The 18,577-nt window shown below is 40.8% G+C and overlaps 2 long non-coding RNA genes across 2 annotated transcripts in view; one reads left to right on the forward strand and one right to left on the reverse strand.

The window, feature by feature from the left end:
* The first annotated feature begins 1,942 nt into the window (after nt 1–1,942).
* LOC309661377 overlaps nt 1,943–18,577 on the forward strand; it is a 34,921-nt gene continuing 18,286 nt past the window's right edge. The window contains exon 1 of the long non-coding RNA XR_014263996.1: nt 1,943–3,203. This is a non-coding gene — a long non-coding RNA (uncharacterized lncRNA). The remainder of the gene's footprint in view (nt 3,204–18,577) is intronic.
* On the reverse strand, nt 3,069–18,222 carry LOC309661382. Its single transcript, XR_014264002.1, has 2 exons — nt 10,654–18,222; nt 3,069–4,473 (listed from the first exon to the last, which is right to left on the reverse strand). It is a non-coding gene; the product is annotated as an uncharacterized lncRNA (long non-coding RNA).

An 18,577-nucleotide genomic window follows, 5' to 3' on the forward strand; every position in this document is an offset into this window, starting at 1 on the left:
AATTGCTGAATTGGTTATCAAATGAGAAATCCATCTGATTTGGTATAATTTTTTCTTAGTGAAGTCTTACTGTTTGTTATCCAGTGATTATTGTTTTCTAAGTTCTCATAATTTATGTGATCTGCTCTTTTATTTATTAATGTAGTTAACAAACTTATTAAACTTCTCAATAGGGGTGAAAAGATTTTTAAAAATTAATTTCAATGTGTCATATATCTTCTACTTATAATCAAAATTAAATGTGTTAAGAGGATTAATCCCTTGGGTAGTTTCCAACCTTGCCACCTAAACCCCCATTTAGTTCTCTAACTGTCTTAAACAATGGGCACTGCTAAGAGAAAAGTTTTCAAATCCCCAAAGAAAATAAAAATTCATTCATGTATTTTATTTTAATGCATTATATACTGAAGAAGAAAAGACAGGGGGAAGTACAATAGTTGTTGATAAGGTTGATTTATACTGATTTACCTGTTACTGAAAGGATTATGAAACTGCACTGATATCGAAACCCCAGATAAATTCAGTTACATAAATATCATCAATTGTGAGATTTACCTCTTCCCACTGTGCAATCGTTCTGGTTAAGATTCTTTTGGATTGCAAAGGACAGAGAATCGTTAAACTGGCTGATTCGAAAGAAAGAATTTATTGGCTCTTATACATAACTGAAAAGGTGATTGATTCAGACATGGCTGAATCTGGGTGATCCAATGATACAATTAGCAATCACTCTGATTCTATCTCATGCACCTTTGGCTGACTCTTCCTCATTGATGATGGTGATAGTCAAGTGCCACCATTTAATCACTCCACTAGAAAGTAAGAATGCCTCATTTCTAATAATTCCAGCTAAACTTCTCTGGCTAACTTTCACGAGCTCAAGGCGGTTCACATGCCTGTTTCTGAAACTCTTCACTCTGGCCTGAGAAGTTGAATAGGCTGATTTGCCAGTGTGAGTGAGCGTACTGCTGCGGATAGGAAGGACTGAGGATAAACGCGAACTGTACAAAGCCTCCAGCTGGCCAGGCGGTGCAGCCCCGGCTATCTGCTGGGCAAGCCTGGTGTTTTGGTGCTGCACATGGGCTTCATCTGCCTGGGGGGAGGGGTGTATTACTTGAATCTGCACAAAGGCATCCTATGGACTAGCTGTGGCCCTGGAGCCATGGATGTGCATCACTTGGAAAGTGAATGGGAGAGGGTAGTCCTCTGGTTGAAAATCAGGTGCTGTTTCTATACTAAGGAAAAATGGACACTGGGCAAACAGCTATCAGAGGCACACTACAGAAAAAATGCCATCACACGACTGCCATTAGTGTAAGTCTGAATGTCTTGTAGGTCCCACTCAACTCAATTTAAACCTACTCAACTCAGTTTAATCCAATCCAACAATTATTGATCTCTCTTTTTTTAATTTTTATTTTATATTGGAGCATAGGTGATTAACAGTGTTGTGTTAGTTTCAGGTGTACTGTTGATCTCTTATAGGCCAAAAGCGTGTTTGTGTCTGTGTGTATGTGTGTGTGTGTTGGGTAGATGGGTAAGGAGGCACTACCAAAAACAACAACAACAACAAAAAAGCAATGGACAGAAGAAGACTGTTCCTTTAGGAGCATCAAAAATTCTACTTTTGGGCTTCCCTGGTGGTGCAGTGGTTAAGAATCCACCTGTCAATGCAGGGGACACGGGTTCGAGCCCTGGTCCGGGAAGATCCCGCGTGCTGCGGAGCAACTAAGACCACGAGCCACAACAACTGAGCCTGCGCTCTAGACCCCAGGAGCCACAATTACTGAGCCCACGTGCCACAACTACTGAAGTCTGTGCTCTGCAACAAGAGAAGCCACCACAATGAGAAGCCTGAGCACCACGACGAAGAGTAGTCCCCGCTCGCCGCAACTAGAGAAAAGCACGCACGCAGCAACGAAGACCCAATGCAGCCATAAATAAATAAACAAATTTATAAATAAAAAAATAAAACTCCCTTCTTAAAAAAATTTCTAACTTTGTCAACTATGAAATTTTTTTCTTTTTAAAGTCTACTTTAACTAATAATTTAAAAATTCTCGTGCAAAATCAAAGATGGTAGAGTGTAAATATTCCTTTAGTTTCTTTTTAGAAAATTCATGCATGTTTAAGTGAATTACACATTATATGTTCAAATATGATTACACTCTGGTAAACTTACAAAATTGAGGGATTTAAAAATAAATATTTACTCCATTATATTTGTTATCGTTATATCAGTCCTTACTTCCTAACGTTACCAAGTCCAAGCGTGAACTGCTTGCCACACGACAGGCCGATAAATCAAGAAACCAGGTGTCGGGGCAAGGAATAGTGACTTTATCTGGAAAGCCAGCGGACCGAGAAAATGGCCCAAAGAACCATCTTAACCAGTTAGAAGTCAGGCTTCTTTTACACTAAAAGGGGAGGGGGCGTGACTGGTTGTTACCCACGTCTTGGTGCCAACTCCTTTGTTCCTGCAGCCGTCCCTGTAGGTGTGCTCACAATGCTCCTATTAACCCAGCACAATTGTTTTCCGTTCTGCAACTTTGTATCTTTACATGAAGGGTACCTTTATATGAAGGGAAAAGTGTTATATCTTTAAAGGTCAGAGCCTTGAGGGTGGGCTATCGTGTATATTTCAGGCTATAGGCAACACTGTTTCACCAAGACGCATAGCTTGCATGACTAAGCACAGGCAACAGAGCACAATGCTGGAGCTAAAGGAATAGGTCCAATATGGAGTCAGGCTTGTTCTTCTCTCTTACACTAGCGGTCTGAAATAGCAGCCAAATATGTAGCCGGTAGGTCATCTTATGTCTTCACGTGATCTTTAAACACCGTTTAGCTTTATTTTAAGATTATTGCTAGTAACTCAGTTTGCTTTAAACATTGAATTAGCCTTTTATTTCTGTGAAGAAAAAAACTCAACACCCAGAGCGTGCGTTAACTTTCAACCTTGGGGAAAGCACAAAATAAACAGCAAGTTGATAATATTATCTAGTCAAAGTAAAACAAGGGGGAGGGGCGCGTGGGGAGAGAGGGGCGGGCAGTAATCAAATGCCAAATGCGATTTGTTTTTTTTTTTATTTCAGCACTTAGGGAGCATCGGTGAGAACTCCCTCCTTCAAAGTCAAAAAAATATCTAGCACCCGAAAAAATTTACGTCTGGTTCTTTTTAGATAAAAGAGAACAGGATTTAAGTGAGTACATACTTAAGGTTAAGTGAGTAAATCCTTGCGGGGTGGGGGGGAAGGTAACCACCCCTGTGGAACTTTGGAACTTTTGTCTTTTACTTGAAACGCAGCAGCGGCGTGAATTTTTCTGTTCCTTGGTCGGTAATCGGGCGAACCTGCGTGCCAGGCTGCGGACACCTTGTTGGGTCCGGGACGGAGGGCGACGATGCTGTCGAGGACGTGATGACGACGTGCAGAAATGAAAGCGATGACAAAAGCTCGCGAGGCCTGAGCGCTTCGGTGGCCGGGCCGCTCCCGCGGCCGCAGAGGCCCCGGGGCCGCCGGGCCAGCGCGCGGCGGGTACGGCGGGCGCGTCAATGGGCCCATTCAGGCCGGCGCGGCGCGGGGGTTGAGAAGTTAAGGGGCGGGAGGTGGCGCGCCGAGGCCGCGGCCGCGCCATTTGCATTTCAATGAAACCCGCCTGTTGACTCAGTGCCCGGCGCTTCCGCAGCTCCCACCAGAATCTGCCTTTGTTGGTTTTAGCTCCGGTCAAGTCCACTTCTTGCAGCGGGGGAGCCGCGCTCATTGAGTTTGTGTAGTCAGGCAGAACACTCGACAGGAAGGAAGGAGGAAGGGGTGCTCCGCGCGGCCATTGTCTGGGCAACCGGGCTTAAGCAGCCGAGTGACTATTTAATCTAGAAGGTGCACTTGAATCCCTTGCAAATCCTCTCAGTGTGGAGCAGGGGGCACCCAGGCAGGGACAGATGGTGCAGGACCCCTTTGTTTAAAAATATGGAAATACGCTTTTTCATTTACTTAAGGTAGCCCCGCTCTTTTAACTGTTGCTATTCCCCCGTGTTGCATTGTGCAGGAGAGACCCGAAGCGGCTAATGGGTCTGGTCAGCCCTGCCCGAGCGGCCCCAATTTTTTTTTTTTTAATGTAATAGCTGGAAGTGAGTTTGCGATGTTTGGCATAGTTACAGTAAGAACCCCTCTTACCTTTCTGGTGTCTTCTGAGTTGGGCACAGAGCAGCCCAGGGACGTTTGTTTAAAAGTCTTGCAAGATCTCTTTTCAGAGGCCCCCTCCCTTTCTTTTTTCACATTAAGCATCAAATTCAGAGGGCTCAGGGTGCTTCACGTGCAGCGAGGGGCGGAGGGAGAATGTCTTGTTCTGTGTCTCCTGCTGCTTTGCCGTGACCTCTTGGGCCATGAAGCACGGTGAAGGGTGACCCACTTGGGTTTCCAGAGCCGGAAGGACGCTGTGGCTCGGGCCGCACATGTGGTTCTGCTTCCACAGCTGTAATTTAGAGTATGTTCAACATCAGGCTTTGGAAATGTGCACACATGCTTGCAGTATATTAGAAAAGAGGAAGATTCTGCCTACAGAGCCCTTGAGCTTGCTGACATGTCACAAGATGGATTTTCTGATTATCCTGACGACATAGAGGACTACATTTTTATCGGGTCTCGGGGCACATTTGGGAACATTAGAACACACCCCAGGTTAGTCGGAAATGAGGTCAACCAACTGTCCACACATGTGACCTATTTTTCCTGTCCTGGCTTTTGTTTAAAACATGGCAGTCATGGCCCTGCCGGACTCTTCTAGCCACGGTAATACAAATCAATTAAAGGAAGAAATTTGAATAGATAACTGGTAAAAAAAAAAAATCAGATGGTTTTCCATTTCAGCACAGATTATACAGGAAGCAGATTATTGTCTTGTGGTTTTGAAGGTAGGATGAAGCTGACACATTAGAAAATAGATTGTTGAAGTATTTTAACCTTGAGGTGTTTAAATGTTGGGCATCTTAATACATTTATATAAAGAAACAGATGTCTCTTTGGTGTGTAATTCAAATCAAACGTTTGACTCTGTGAAATGCTCATAATCCAACTGTCTCTTACCTGCCATGACTGCAGACTCTCTGCCCTCAAGTTGTTCTGACATGCTTTCTCTAAGAACACAGACAGCGTACATACAACACCTGGATCTGTGAATTAATTACTACCTAGGCCAGCACCAAGAGCCTTTCTAAGTGGCCAAGTGCAAGGATCTTCTGTTTCTTATCCAAGTATCAAAGCCCCAAGTCCATGAATTGACCCTTTACTATGAATTCCTGCTTCATTTCTATTTCGCTCAGCCATTTTAGAGGAGGAAAGAGCCAGAATCAGGTGTCAGCCAGCAGGTGTAGCTTATAGTTTATATTTTTTGAAGAAAAATCTGCCTAAGCTGGTTTCAAGTTATCAAAAGATATAGAAATTAAGAAGTTCTAAAAACGTGTGGGAATTAAAACTGGTGGGGTGGAGGGTGGGAGGGTCAGTGATTTTACATGCTTAAGCGTTGCTCAGTAAACAAATTTGTTTAGAAGTTCAAAAGTCAAAAGAGAGCTTTGCTTGGAGTTTGAAAATTTTATAGGTTTTCCTTCCAAATGGTGAAAAATGGAATATGATATTATTATTATTCCACAGGCAGGTGTGAGCTTGAGCATATTTTCTTGGCTTCCTTTTTTTTTTTTTTTATTTATAAATTTATTTATTTATTTATTTATTTTTGGCTGTGTTGGGTCTTCGTTTCTGTGCGAGGGCTTTCTCTAGTTGTGGCAAGCAGGGGCCACTCTTCATCGCGGTGCACGGGCCTCTCACTATCGCGGCCTCTCCCGTTGCGGAGCACAGGCTCCAGACGCGCAGGCTCAGTAGTTGTGGCTCACGGGCCCAGTTGCTCCGCGGCATGTGGGATCTTCCCAGACCAGGGCTCGAACCCATGTCCCGTGCATTGGCAGGCAGATTCTCAACCACTGCACCACCAGGGAAGCCCTCTTGGCTTCCTTTTGATTTTATATAATGAGCCTTTCGTTGGACTTCATGACAGTGATGGTCTCCCTCTCTGATCCTGATTAAAACCATGAAACCCCACATACTCACTGATATTTGTCATTTTATTTTGGTTGGTAAGTGAATTTTGGTGATAAAAGTGTGAAGCCACAAGTTCCCCAAAGCACTGGAATGCAGTGAAAAGGAAGCTACCCCATCTAGCAAAGGTTTGGATTTAAGTTGAACCTGAGGCTTCATGCTCACTCACAGTTCACAAATGATGCCCACTCACCTAGCCCAGGGGGATGAAACTGGGGGCACCCACATTCAATTGGGTGAAGGATTCTCAGAATGTTCCTAAGGCCAATGTGTTGTATGGGACCAACCTGGGCCTCTGTTGAAGATCAGAGAATGAGACTGTGTATTCCCATAGGGAAAGGCAGCTTCAGCAACTGACCCTATTTATGGGAGAGGATTTGGCCAGCGGGGACATGAATTCAGAGGCTTTCGTTACGAATCAATTCCTATGAGACTACCACAGCTGGGTTGAAGGTGTTCAAATGGAAGTGTTACTTTTAGTTTCTGCATCGCTTGGGTTTGTCCAAGTACTTACGGTGACCTTCCATGCCAGACAGAGGATTGTTTAGAAGTGTGCACCAAAATTTCCATTCGGGTGTGGACTTAGTTTAGGAAAGTTCTCCAAGTCATAAGCTGTCTTCCCCCAAAGCAGGACACATTCCCAGATGCCAGCCATATAAGATACGTGTTGTGTCTTACCTGATCTCTGCAGTGGTTGGCGGTATTGACTGCTTCCTCTTTGAGAAGCACCTTCCTTGGCTTCGATGACAGAACTCTCTCCTGGCTTTTCTCCTACCTCTCTGGCCTCTCCTTCTTAGTCTTCCTTGCAGGCTCTTCGCCCCTTTGCTCATCCCTTATTGTGCTCTCGTGAGGGTTCTGTCTTTGGTTCTCACCTCTTCTGTACATTCTCCTTCGTGAGATTTCTAGGAGACCTTTCTTAAATACACTATGTGTCCTCCTGCCTCAGGGCCTTGAACATGTGGTTTTCTCTGCTTAGAATGTTCTTTCTCCAGATACCTGGCTTATTTCTTTATTTAGTTCTCTACTCAAATGTCACCTTTCAAATGAAGCTTCCCTTGTTATCCATAGAAAATAGCAGGTATCCAGTCAGGGTCAGGACTAGGATAAGGCAAGCAAGGTGCCCAGGGCACACAATTTAAGGAGGCGAGTTCAGGGTCAGCACCTGAGAATGTGTGCCTCCTTACATTTGGTACCCCGGGCATCTTGCTTACCTCACCGGTCCTGACCCTCTACCTGTACTGAGTCACTCTCTAGTCTCTTAGTTTATCTTTCTTCACAGATATTATTATAACTAACATATATATATAATTGATAATTGTATGTCTCTCCACCCTTGTCCCACTCACACCATTAGAATGTGGGCCATGTTGGAGGAGGGCCCTTATCTGTTTTGGTTTTTGCTCTATCTCCTGAGCCTAGAACAGAGCTCAGAATGTAGTAGGTATTCATCATACATTTATGTTTAAATGAATATAGTGTATAAATGCCTACCACTCATATTATTGATGACTCAAATGCACAGGGACTTCCCTGGTGGCGCAGTGGTTGAGAATCCGCCTGCCAATGCAGGGGACACGGGTTCGAGCCCCGGTCTGGGAAGATCCCACATGCCACGGAGCAACTAAGCCCATGCGCCACAGCTACTGAGCCTCTGTTCTAGAGCCTGCGAGCCACAACTGCTGAAGCCTGCGTGCCTAGAGCCCGTGCTCTGCAACAAGAGAAGCCACCGCAATGAGAAACCCACGCACTGCAACGAAGAGTGGCCCCTGCTCGCTGCAACTAGAGAAAGCCCACGCACAGCAACAAAGACCCAATGTGGCCAAAAATATATAAATAAAAAAACAAAACAAAACAAAAAAACACTCAAATGCACAAAAACAAGGTTTGTAAATGGACCTCTCCCCTCGGATGTTCCACAAGCTTTTCAAACTCAGTGTGTCCAAAACTGCATGTATCACCTTTCACTCCCAAACCTACCTCCCGCCTAAATTTTCTTAGTAGCTGCATCTAGCTCAGATTAAAATGCTAGAGATGCGGTGACTCGGGCCTATCAAGTTTGCTCCCTAAATAACTCTTGTCTTCCTCCGCCTCCCTCCCTGTTGCCCTGCTTTAATTCGGGCTCTCCTCCCTTCCTCCTGGAAAAACTGCCGGTCCCCATCCAAGTGATAGCTTCTTGTTCTCTGCTTAAAACGTCTGGCACACTGCTGTGAAGTGAGCTCTCTAAACCACCTATCTGATCATGCCACTTCCTTATCTTCAGATCCTTCCCTGTAGCCCTGTAGGTTTGAAGATACCATTCACATTGCCATCGGTCTGCTGACTCTTGCCTGGGAGTCTCCTGCTGTGCCCTCCCTCTCTTCCTGCTCCTGTGATCTACCCTCCCTCCCCCCACCCCCCCACCGCAAGGCACACACTTGGTGCCCAGTCACAGAGGATTTGGAAGTTTGGAGTACTCTGTCCTCCTAACTGCTGCTCTGCCGTTGCCTGGCTAACCTCTACCTATCCATTCATCCTCAGTGGAATGGGCAATTTGAGCTTCCCTCTGCCTCTCAAGTTGTTTTGTAATTTTCTGTTTACCTATACCCCGCTCCCCATCCCACTGAGAACACCTTAAGGACGGGAACTGGGTCTTTCGTTTTTGCACACCCAGTGTAGAGTGGACCCTCCATGTCGTTTGTTGAATGAATGTATAAATTCATTTCAAGATTATTTTGTTATGTAGGGTAAGGTACAGCTCTAAATGACTTTTTCCTTACTTGGTATCTGTTGATTCCGACATTATTTTAAAAAATCCTTCCTTGCTCCCTTGCGTGAGGAGCTTACTTTGTCATATGTTACATTCTTACAAATAGTTGTATGTAATTCCAGTTTTCCCTTTTGTCCTCTTGATTTACATATCCATTCCTACATCAGTAACACTCCAGTTTAGACTTCCTCAGCCACTATTTTACCAGAATATTCCTGGGTTTCGTCTGTGTTTATTTTTCTAAATACATTTTGGTATCGGATGTTTTATTGATTATTTTACTACAAAAATCCAGTTAGAGTTTTAATTGGAGTAGTTAACTGAAAATTAATTTTGAAAGAACAGGACTCTTCTTCATTTTATCCTCATTGTGAGGTTGGTTAGTTGCTAGTTTAAGAGTAATCAGATAACAGAAAAACCACATCAAAAACTGGTGTCAAGGAGTTCCTGGTGGCCTAGTGGTTAGGATTCCAGGCTTTCACTGCCCTGGCCTGGGTTCACTCCCTGGTCGGGGAACTAGATACTGAGTGCCACAGAGCACGGCAAAACAAAAACCAAAACAAACCCCCCAAAAAACAACCACCAAAACCTGGTGTCAACTGACAGCCACGTTTTTAAGCGAATCGCTCTACTTCCTCATGACAGAATTCATAGCCTCGTGCTTCTCATGTCATTATATGCTCTTGCCTTCCCAGGAGTATATGATCTGTCCAGCAAGCTAACATTAATTGTCTTTTAAAACTCCCTAATAGAGATAGGCAATGTCTTTCATGTACCGTTTCAGTGTTAGATAGAATATTATGGGTGGAATATTCTTGCCTTTGTCCCATCCTAGTATTTGAAAACAAATTCATCCTATTTTCTTAGTGGAGACGTGAAACAGCTGGCCACCATCCCGTTTCTACAAACTCTCCTTATGCTTTCAACTGGTAACAGGGAAATGCCTCTTTAGCTCAGTTTGTCTGAACATTTATTTTGTGGGACCTTCTAAACATCCATAAATTTTACACAAACCGTTTGAACATTTTACATGATTAATCTTCTATTGTTTATCTAATGCAGGACGCCGCACACTACCCGAAACTCCGATTATAAAGAGAGGGCCATAACCTTGGGGGAGTCTGGGCTTAGTGTTCACTGTGTCATCAGCCTTTCTCATCCCCTTGTTTGTATTAAGGGATTAAAATCATAGTCATTTTGTTTTTTGCCTTGCTTATTTTAAGTCTCTAGTTTTGTGTGTGTGTGTTTTTTTTTTTGCTGGGAATAGAGTCTAAACTTTCTAATTTAAGCGAAGGGGTTTATGAGCCCCTGGGGCAAAGATTTCATTCCATAGCCTCGAAGTTGGAAGCAGGGAGATGATTTGGTTCATTGATTTCTCTTCTAAGTCTGTTTCTTTCTAGTTCTCTAGCCCCTGATCCCTATCTGCCAGGGGAGTAGTTAATAATTTTTACTCATATCCTCTGGCTTTCAATTAATAAGTACTCAGGTGATCTGATTTAAGGCATGCTTTAAGTTTGTTTAGCCACTTCCATGAGCCCACAGCTGCAATGTATTTCAGGTAAAGTCATTGATAGTGTATAAGGATGACAAAACTTAGTTTACATTATCATGGAATTATTTAATTTTTGAACCTGGTTAATTTTACAAAAATAGATTTTTTTTAAAAAGTTACCTAGAACCATAGCCATGGAAACCCATTCTCACTTCGACTTCCATGCGGTGTATTTTTTAAACTGCTTGAGACAGCTGAGTTTTAAACCACTGTCAATCAAAAACAAACAACAAACAAACAAACAAACCAAAAACAACCCAACTTACCCAGTTGGACCGCGGGTTACCTGCTTTTCCTCCATTTCTCTGGCAGGAGAAAACAGCGTCCTATGCAGAAACATGAACAGTGCAGGTCAGTTTTTAAACAGAAAACAACTTTATAAACAGTGAGTGCATTCAGGGTGCACGCCCTGGGCTACATAGGTCCGGTCCAGCACATGTGCAGAGTCTGTAGGAGACTAAACAGAACACAATGTGTTTGTTCTACAGTGATGACTTTGGAGAGCTCTATACTTATTTCAGGGATGCTGCCATTACTGAAGATTATTTTTTTGTTTTTTGCTTTTGGAACTCCCCTCTAGGAAATGCTTTTAAACTTTCTAACCCAAAATATTTCCCAAATCTGTCCATTTATTGTCATCCCTACAGCCCATGTCCTAATTTAGATGCTTACCATCTCAATCTTGATTATGGAAACATCTTCTCAATTAGTTTTATGCCCGGTTATTATACTCCTACAATTAATTCTTTGCACAGTTGCTAAAATTATCTTTTTTCTTTTTTCTGACCATATCCCTTAACATGACATTCAAGGCTTTCCACAGTCTGATCTTGTTCTACTTTTCTAGCCTTTTCTTCTCTCTATCCTCTTCATACATCCTATTTCCAGCCAGGTATTAAAATTTAGACTGACCTTGCGTTTCCATTTGCCTGGGACAGTCTGGGTTTGCATCTGCTGTCCTGGGGTCCTGTCTAGTTTAACATTTTTAGCACTTTCAAAGGTGTCCTAGTTTGTTAATAAATTATATGGTCACTCCTTGGTATTTTTTTTTTAAGATTTTTTTATGTGGACCATTTTTAAAGTCTTTTACTGAATTTGTTACAATATTGTTGCTGCTTTTATGTCTTTTGGCTGTGAGGCATGTGGGATCTTAGCTCCCCGACCAGGGATCGAACCCGCTCCCCCTGCATTGGAAAGCAAAGTCTTAACCACTGGACCACCAGGGAAGCCCCACTCCTTGGTATTTTTAAACAGCTTTATTGAGACATAATTACGTACCATTAAGTTTATCCACTTAAAGTGTACAATTCAGTGGTTTTTAGTATATGTACAGAGTTGTGAAACCATTACCTTAATGCAAATTTAGAACATTTTTATCACCCCAAAAAGAAACTTTGTACCCATTAGCAGTGATTTCGCATCTTACCCCCACTCTCCCCATCCTATCTCCCAGCCTCAGGCAACCACTAATCAACTTTTTGTCTCTACAGATTTGCCTATTTTTAATATTCAACGTACCTGGTATTATACAATATGTGTTTTGTGTGTGTGTGTGTGTGTGTGTGTGGCTTCCTTCACTTAGCATAATTTTTTAAAAAAATAAATTTATTTATTTTTCTTTCTTTATTTTTGGCTGCGTTGGGTCTTCAGTGCTGCGTGCGGGCTTTCTCTAGTTGCGACGAGCAAGGGCTACTCTTCGTTGTGGTACACGGGCTTCTCACTGCGGTGGCTTCTCTTGCTGCGGAGCATGGGCTCTAGGCACGCGGGCTTCAGTAGTTGCGGCTCGCGGGCTCTAGAGCGCAGGCTCAGTAGTTGTGGCACATGGGCTTAGTTGCTCCGCGACATGTGGGATCTTCCCAGACCAGGGATCGAACCCGTGTCCCCTGCATTGGCAGGCGGATTCTTAACCACTGCACCACCAGGGAAGTCCCTAGCATAATGTTTCTGATGTAGTATGATGTATCATGTGTCAGTAGTTCATTCCTTTCTATGACCAAATTATGTTCCATTGTATGGCTATATCACATTTTATTTATCCATTTATCAGTTGAAGGACATTTGGATTGTTTCCAGTTTTTGAGTACTATGAATAATGCTGCTGTGAACATTAGTGTACAAGTCTTTGTGTGGATATATGTTTTAATTTCTCTTGAGTATATACCTAGGATTGGAATTGCTTGGTCAGACGCTAACTACGTGTGTAACATTTTGAGGAATTGCCCACCTGTTTCCCAAAGCCGCTGCCGCTCCATTTTATATTCCCACTGGTAATTTATGAGAGTTCCAATTTCTCCACGTCTTCACCAACACTTGTTATTGTCTGTCTTTTTTCTTATAGCCATCTTACATGTGAAGTAATATCTCATTGTGATTTCAATTTACATTTCTCTAATATGTAATGATGTTGAGCATCTTTTCAGATGCTCGTTAGACATTCATTTATCTTCTTTAGAGAAATGTCTATTCAAATCCTTGGCCTATTTTTAAATTAGGTCATTTGCCTTTTAATTATTGAGTTGTAAGAGTTCTTTATATAATCTAAGTCCCTTATCAGATATATGATTTGTAAATAGTTTCTTTCAGTCTGTGGGTTGCCTTTTCACTTTCTTGATGGTGTCCTTTGAAATTCAAATATTTTTCATTTTGGGTTAGTCTGACTTACCAGTCTTCTCTTTGATGGCTTGTGCTTTTGGTGTCATATCTAAGAAATCATTGCCTAACCCAAGGTCACAGAAATTTACTGCTGAGTTTTCTTCTAAGAGTTTTATAATTTTAGAGCTTTCATTTAAGTCTATGATCCTCTTTGAGTTAGTTTTTGTGTATGATGTGAAGTTAGGGGTCCCAATTCATATTTTGCTTGTGGATTTCCAGTTGTCTTAGACCATTTGTTGAAAAGACAATTCTTCTTCCATTAAATTGTCTTGGCCCCCTACCTCTATGCATTTTTATAGTTTAATTATTTATATTATAGCCTTGGGCTAGAATTGTTTTATATTATTCTTCTCTTCCTATTGACATCTTACTAATTAATTCCTTCAAGATTATATGCATATATATATATAGATATATGAATATATCTATATCATATATATAGATATATACATATATCTATATATATATATATGCCACATCTTCTTTATCCATTCATCCATTGTTAGGTTGTTTCCATATCTTGGCTATTGTAAATAATGCTGCAATGAACGTAGGGGTGCATATATCTTTTCAAATTTGTGTTTTTGTATTCTTCAGATAAGAATACCCAGAAGTGGGATAGCTGGATCATATGGTAGTTCTAGTCTTAATTTTTTGAGGACTCTCCATACTGTTTTCCACAGTGGCTGTACCCAATGATAGCATTTTCGAAAGAATTTCTCCAGATTCCCCCACTAAGGAGGACAATATGAGGTGTAAGATCAGGGTAGGAGTTATGACTGAGAGGTATTGCCAACCATTCCTTTACTCACCTGTTGTGGTGCTTTCCTCCCTACTCCTTGGCCCATGAGCCCAGGTTTAGTGCCAGTATTTCATATGAGACACGAGAGGCATCATCTCCAGAAGGTCACGTTTAGAAAACAAAGCCACCACTGGGACAGCACATTCTGTTTAGTCTTTTCCTTGGTTATTAGCAGAACTTAGTTGATCATACTTGGCTGTCATTATTTAGGTTACTTTGGAGGACAGGAGGTGGCAGAAATCTGAGGTGGTTTGTGCTAACAGACTTTGTGCCTTATATGGATGTTATAAAAAAATATACTCCTCTTTTGCAGGCATCTAGGATCTCCTGGTCCACAGCTACAAAGACAAACCTAAAGAGCTAATGGTCAGGAAAATCAGACTCAGCTCTAAGCCTGTGCTTAATCAGGACTTGTAGTGTTAAGGCAACTAGTGCTGAGATAGTAAAATTCTATTGTAACCTACTGTCCAGAGATGAGAAAACACCCATGTTATTGGGTTCCAGTGTCACAGTGAGAGAGCTCACTTTACACTACCACGTACTCTGGGGATGTGGTTTAATCCACAATGTTACTGAATCCCCGGAAAAGTCACTTGTGGTTCTCATATGGATTTTTACTGTATTTATTCCAAATAAAAGCAACAAAAATTAATAAGACTTTTGTAGATTGTCAAAAGAAGAGTTAGTCAAGTTCAACACTGTATAATCACATCCTTCTCAAAGTATGTATGTGCCCTCTGAACATTGGCAAAGCAACATTACAATGGGGGGAGGGGCTGAGGGGGAGTTTGGTGTTTTGGAATGAGCGAGTGGTAGCCAGATAGCATAAATGGCAATGAAAACTTTGGACATTGAAAACAGTATTCTAAGTGAAAGAAGCCAAATGCAAAAGGCCACGTATTGTATGATTCCATTTGTATGAAATCTATAGAGACAGAAATTAGATTATTGCTGAAGACGGATCCTCTGCTGAAATGACTAACAACACTTGTCAGACCAGCAAGTAGTAACCACGAAACACCCATTCCATGGGTTTAAATTCACATTTATTAAGTTAAATAATTGCTAATTTATGTAACAAAAATTTAATTCTTATATTTTTCAGAATTGATACAAGGCTTAATGTAATCAAGAACTGTAGCTGAATAACACATATCTTTATCAGAATTAAAGATCAAATGCTAATCATTATCCATAGGTGGAAAGAATAATTGGAAAGTTATCAAATTGTTTAGAATTCTACTGTTGGTCTAATTTACATAAGTTAGAATACCCAAGTTGATTAAAAGCGTGTAGTAAATAAAAGAAAGCCTAGATGATTTTCACAAATCTTTCTATTTATCCAAGTCTGGCATGCTTAGCAAACCATAATTAGGAAAGAAGTTCTCATGTGAAAACAGATTTGCTACAGGGCAGACAGCAGAAGCAAGAAGAACTACAATCCTGCAGCCTGTGGAACAAAAACCACATTCACAGAAAGATAGACAAGATGAAAAGGCAGAGGACTATGTACCAGATAAAGGAACAAGATAAAACCCCACAAAAACAACTAAATGAAGTGGAGATAGGCAACCTTCCAGAAAAAGAATTCAGAATAATGATAGTGAAGATGATCCAGGACCTCGGAAAATGAATGGAGGCAAAGATGGAGAAGATGCAAGAAATGTTTAACAGAGACCTAGAAGAATTAAAGAACAAACAAACAAAGATGAACAATACAATAACTGAAATGAAAACTACACTAGAAGGAATCAATAGCAGAATAACTGAGGCAGAAGAATGGATAAGTGACCTGGAAGACAGAATGGTGGAATTAACTGCTGCAGAACAGAATAAAGAAAAAAGAATGAAAAGAAATGAAGACAGCCTAAGAGACCTCTGGGAAAACATTAAACGCAACAACATTCACATTATAGGGGTCCCAGAAGGAGAAGAGAGAGAGAAAGGACCGGAGAAAATATTTGAAGAGATTATAGTTGAAAACTTCCCTAACATGGGAAAGGAAATAGCCACCCAAGTCCAGGAAGCGCAGAGAGTCCCGTACAAGGTAAACCCAAGGAGAAACATGCCGAGACAGATAGTAATCAAATTGGCAAAAATTAAAGACAAAGAAAAATTATTGAAAGCAGCAAGGGAAAAATGACAAATAACATACAAGGGAACTTGCATAAGGTTAACAGCTGATTTCTCAGCAGAAACTCTACAAGCCAGAAGAGAGTGGCATGATATACTTAAAGTGATGAAAGGGAAGAACCTACAACCAAGATTACTCTACCCGGCAAGGATCTCATTCAGATTCGATGGAGAAATCAAAAGCCGTACGGACAAGCAAAAGCTAAGAGAATTCAGCACCACAAAACCAGCTCTACAACAAATGCTAAAGGAACTTCTCTAAGTGGGAAACACAAGAGAAGAAAAGGACCTACAAAAACAAACCCCAAATAATTAAGAAAATGGTAATAGGAACACACATATCGATAATTACCTTAAACGTGAATGGATTAAATGCTCCAACCAAAAGACACAGGCTTGCTGAATGGATACAAAAACAAGACCCATCTATATGCTGTCTACAAGAGACCCACTTCAGACCTAGGGACACATACAGACTGAAAGTGAGGGGATGGAAAAAGATATTCCATGCAAATGGAAATCAAAAGAAAGCTGGAGTAGCAATACTCATATCAGATAAAATAGACTTTAAAATAAAGAATGTTACAAGAGACAAGGAAGGACACTACATAGTGATCAAGGGATCAATCCAAGAAGAAGATATAACAATTATAAATATTTATGCACCCAACATAGGAGCACCTCAATACATAAGGCAACTGCTAACAGCTGTAAAAGAGGAAATCGACAGTAACACAATAATAGTGGGGGACTGTAATGCCTCACTTACACCAATGGACAGATCATCCAAACAGAAACTTAATAAGGACACACAGGCTTTAAATGACACAATAGACCAGATATATTTAATTGATATTTATAGGACATTCCATCCAAAAACAGCAGATTACACTTTCTTCTCAAGTGCCCACGGAACACTCTCCAGGATAGATCACATCTTGGGTCACAAATCAAGCCTCCGTAAATTTAAGAAAATTGAAATCATATCAAGCATCTTTTCTGACCACAATGCTATGAGATTAGAAATGAATTACAGGGAAAAAAACGTAAAAAACACAAACACATGGAGGCTAAACAATACGTTATTAAATAACCAAGAGATCACTGAAGATATCAAAGAGGAAATCAGAAAATACCTAGAGACAAATGACAATGAAAACACAATGATCCAAAACCTATGAGATGCAGCAAAAGCAGTTCTAAGAGGGAGGTTTATAGGAATACAATCCTACCTCAAGAAAAAAGAAAAATCTCAAATAAACAATCTAACCTTACACCTAAAGGAACTAGAGAAAGAAGAACAAACAAAACCCAGAGTTAGTAGAAGGAAAGAAATCATAAAGATCAGAGCAGAAATAAATGAAATAGAAACAAAGAAAACAATAGCAAAGATCATTAAAACTAAAAGCTGGTTCTTTGAGAAGATAAACAAAATTGATAAACCATTAGCCAGACTCATCAAGAAAAAGAGGGAGAGGACTCAAATCAATAAAGTTAGGAATGAAAAAGGAGAAGTTACAACAGACACCGCAGAAATACAAAGCATCCTAAGAGACTACTACAAGCAACTCTGCCAATAAAATGGGCCACCTGGAAGAAATGGACAAATTCTTGGAAAGGTATAACTTTCCAAGACTGAACCAGGAAGAAATAGAAAATATGAACAGACAATCACAAGTAATGAAATTGAAACTGTGATTAAAAATCTTCCAACAAACAAAAGTCCAGGAACAGATGGCTTCACAGGTGAATTCTATCAAACATTTAGAGAAGAGCTAACACCCATCCTTCTCAAACTCTTCCAAAAAATTGCAGAGGAAGGAGCACTCCCAAACTCAATCTATGAGGCCACCATCACCCTGATACCAAAACCAGACAAAGATACTACAAAAAAAAGAAAATTACAGACCAATATCACTCATGAATATAGATGCAAAAATCCTCAACAAAATACTAGCAAACAGAATCCAAGAGCACATTAAAAGGATCATACACCACAGTCAAGTGGGATTTATCCCAGGGATGCAAGGATTCTTCAATGTATGCAAATCAATCAATGTGATACACCATATTAACAAATTGAAGAAGAAAAACCATATGATCATCTCAATAGATGCAGAAAAAGCTTTTGACAAAACTCAACACCCATTTATGATAAAAACTCTCCAGAAAGTGGGCATAGAGGGAACCTACCTCAACATAATAAAGGCCATAAATGACAAACCCACAGCAAACATCATTCTCAGTGGTGAAAAACTGAAAGCATTTTCCTCTAAGATCAGGAACGAGACAAGGATGTCCACTCTCACCACTATTATTCAATATAGTTTTGGAGGTCCTAGCCACGGTAATCAGAGAAGAAAAAGAAATAAAAGGAATCCAAATTGGAAAAGAAGAAGTAAAACTGTCACTGTTTGCAGATGACATGATACTATACATAGAGAATCCTAAAGATGCCACTAGAAAACTACTAGAGCTAATCAATGAATTTGGTAAAGTTGCAGGATACAAAATTAATGCACAGAAATCTCTTGCATTCCTATACACTAATGATGAAAAATCTGAAAGAGAAATTAAGGAAACACTCCCATTTACCATTGCAG

The sequence above is a fragment of the Balaenoptera physalus genome (assembly GCF_965194825.1).
Source record: "Balaenoptera physalus genome assembly, chromosome: 5".
NCBI lineage: Eukaryota > Metazoa > Chordata > Mammalia > Artiodactyla > Balaenopteridae > Balaenoptera > Balaenoptera physalus.